Consider the following 3,533-nt stretch of genomic DNA (forward strand, 5'->3'; position numbering starts at 1 on the left):
ATTCATTCTGGGGAAGAAAGGGCTCCCTCCTCCTTGAAGAATTTGCCACTGACCACCAAAGAGGAGGCAAGCTGCTGACCAATGAAGCAGCAGCAGGGCCTGTGTTCTGGCTGGTTTCTGGCATCTGCCAGGATCCTGTGCCATTAGCACAACAGCTTAACCAAAGTGCTCTAACACCAAGGTATCATCACCAGCTTTGAAATACCCAAGTTTCTACTGTCTTTTGGTACTAGCAATCTCATTAAAATAGTTAATTGTAACACAGTGGGGAACTTTTTTCCACATCCCCAGTGAGATTCTGGAGGCTTGCATACATCACACTCTGAGTGCTCTGGCAGCTCGGAGAGATGTGGAACCTTTAATCCCTAAATTCCACCCACCCTTCCCAGAAGCCAACATCACCTGAACTGTCCTGCAGAAAAAGCAGACACTTCCCCTGCATTGCCTGGAAGCAGTGCCAGGGAACACAGAACAACACTCCATGACAAAATTTATTGTCAACAGTAAAAGTTAGGAACACATAGTTTAGAGTTCTTTAAGAATGACCACTAGTAAATAAAACATTCATCCCTTTATACTATTTCTTTCAGATTCTATATGTTCTGCAACATTATCCAAAATATTAATTGGCATCAGGGTTTTAATATCAAGTACTCTTTTAAGATTCAAATGCTTAAGACAAATTGACAGACTTTTGATAGTATTTGTTATAATATTTAAGTAGTATTTTTCACACGGACTACTTTTTTGTTCTCTGCCACAAGATATTACTGTATAGCCTAGGGTGGCCTCAAAGCATCTATATGTCTGGGGGATGGAGGATACCACAAGCTTATGACAGTCTTGCTTCCATTTCTGAAATCCTGGCCTAGAACAAAGGCAGTATGTGACATGCTGTCCGAAGCAACATACATATATGGGACAAATGAACACCTTTGTATATCCTTAAGATGAAGTTTCTTTTCAAACTGGTTTTTCACACCTGTGATTTTTGACCCACAGGTCAATCTCACATACTTTATACTGATGTATGTTGTATTTGTTATATTTTTCACGAGTTCTAGAAAGATCTTTTGATACTGGAATGATCATCATGATCATCCATGATCCTTATGGCAGGGAATATGGCAAAACGCTGGAGCAGTAGCTGAGAGCTTACAACTGATCCACAAGTATGTGTCTAAGAGAACTGGGAATGGTTGGCTCTTGAAACATAAAACCATACCTCTAGTGACACTTCCTCCAACAAGGCCACACTCCTTAATCCTTCCCAAACAGTTTCACTAGCTAAACACCAAAGTATTCAAACATATGAGACTATGGGGCCATTCTCATTTAAACCACCACAAATGCCAAAAGGAACAGCCAAGTGTGAGAAATAGTCTACAATCTGTGACCATTTGAGGAAACTTTTTATCTTAAAGGGACTGTACTTTTAAAGATTTTCATAATTCTTCAGAATTTTCTCCGAGGATATAGGAATCAGTCTCAGTTCACAGTAACAGCAACTTCTGGAAAAAGAAATGACACGAGCATCACAGCCATGTGATCCAGTATCACTAAAGCAAATTAGTACCACAATCTTACTAGAAGGAGTGGGAGGCAAATAACAGCACAGGGTATATACTGAGGGCCCCATTACTCCAGTTCAAGATTTATAATTCAGCAGTTTGTCATGTGCACCTTATAAACACCAGTCTATTTGAGCAGGCTTGTGTCCTCTTGTACAAGCTTTACAGAGCTGATTGTACACATCTGTTCTCCATTCCATGGCCAATGATATCACATTGGTAGTATGTAACCTCATATTGTGGAAGAATTTATACAAGAGATACAGAAAATGCTCTAACTCAAGACTTTCTAAATATCGCCTTTAACACTGATATTAACACAGAAAGAAAGTGATGAGGGACCCTCAGAAAAAGCTTTGAATGCCTGGGAATGAAAACAAAGAGATAGAGAAGGAAGGGAAACAGAGAGTATGTGTTATCCATCCCCCAGTTTGACTTGAATCAGAGTATTTGAACCATACAAACAGAATTCTACACAGTAAGAGCATAAGGAAGTAAACAACATTATTTCAGTATCTTGGTTGTGACCCAGAGTAGTGTAGTAGTGAACCTTTGCCTGGTTGTGACAAAATAAAGAACAATAATCACTTGAGGGATGGAGAATTCATTTTTAGCTCAAGGTTTCAGAGTATTTTGCACATCACAGTGGGGAAACCATAGCGGAACAAAGCATCTCATATCATGATGTACAATAAGAAGGGAGCGAGAGAATATGTGGTTGCTGACTAGCTTTTGTTTTTCTTCTTCCTTTCATTATATCCAGGCCTTCCAACCTGTACGACAGCACTAGCTATACTCAGTGAAAATCTTACCCCTTTTTGGAAACCCCCTTCTTAATAGTGGTACACTTTACCAATCTCCTACTCATTTCTCAATCCAATAAAGCAGATTAGCAAAATTAACTATTGCAAGCCGAAAGCAGTAGTCCATCAAGTGTGCATTTGCTCATTTTTTTTTTTACAAAGACAGTGAATACTGAAGGAAATAAGCACTCTTGAACATTTTGAACATACTCTCAACACATTGTTGGAAGACTCCTGTCAGACAGCACCAATGATAAAAAAATAATAGCTGGTTGCTGTTCTTTAAAAGCACAGCCAAAAGCAGAGGTGAGTCCAGTGAGGTACTCTTTGTAGACTCAGAAGTAAACAAAGTCATTATTCAGGAAAAAGCTGAAGATGTGATGTCATCAGGTAAAGACTATGATACAAATGATATTTTGGCATTAATAATAATGTTACTTTGTCCCTAGCATTGCAGGTGTGACTGCTGTGTCACATGTGAGTTAGTAGGCGGCAGAGAGCAGCTACATGTACACTCAGTGTTCTGACCTATGATCATCTGAATGATTAGTAGCCTGATATTGCCTGAAAAAAATTGAGCCTGAAATGACCACCAGTCCACCACCAGACAGGTCCAAATGGGCTCCCAGGACAGGGAGCAAGATGGAGACTAGAAAAACCTTGCCTGGGACCATGAGCCCTGGGCAAGGAGTGAGAACAAGATGACCACCAGACTGGTGTCATGAAGCCTGGACAGGGAGCTAGCCTGAGATGACCACCAGTCTGGCATCATTGAAGGCTTTGGAGGGGTAGACCATGCCAAAAAATGACCCCTGCCCAGCACCACAATCCACAAGTACTCCTGAGACCACTCCAAAGACAACTCTTGACATTACAATACCCCAGGTGCCACTAAGAGAAACAAGTGCTGAGAAATGGTAATGAAAGAGAAACAGAAGGATGTAGGCACAATGAAGAGAGGCAGAACTGGAATAGTGAGGAACAGCCTGGTGTGAGTAGCCAGTGATGCCACCTGGGACCATGGTGGAATCCTAGCCTGTGTTGCCACTGTGGGACACACAATCTGGGCCCCATATCCATACAAGTAGTAGGGGTCTGTTATCACCAAAGGCCAGGTGGACTTCCCTGGTCTGTGCTGTCACCTGGGGATAAATTTACA

General features: G+C 41.2%; 1 pseudogene; it reads left to right on the forward strand.

The window, feature by feature from the left end:
• Positions 1-2,812: 2,812 nt before the first annotated feature.
• LOC127186071 (uncharacterized) lies at positions 2,813-2,936 on the forward strand (annotated as a pseudogene).
• Positions 2,937-3,533: the final 597 nt, after the last annotated feature.

Source organism: Acomys russatus, chromosome X, assembly GCF_903995435.1.
Source record: "Acomys russatus chromosome X, mAcoRus1.1, whole genome shotgun sequence".
Lineage (NCBI taxonomy): Eukaryota > Metazoa > Chordata > Mammalia > Rodentia > Muridae > Acomys > Acomys russatus.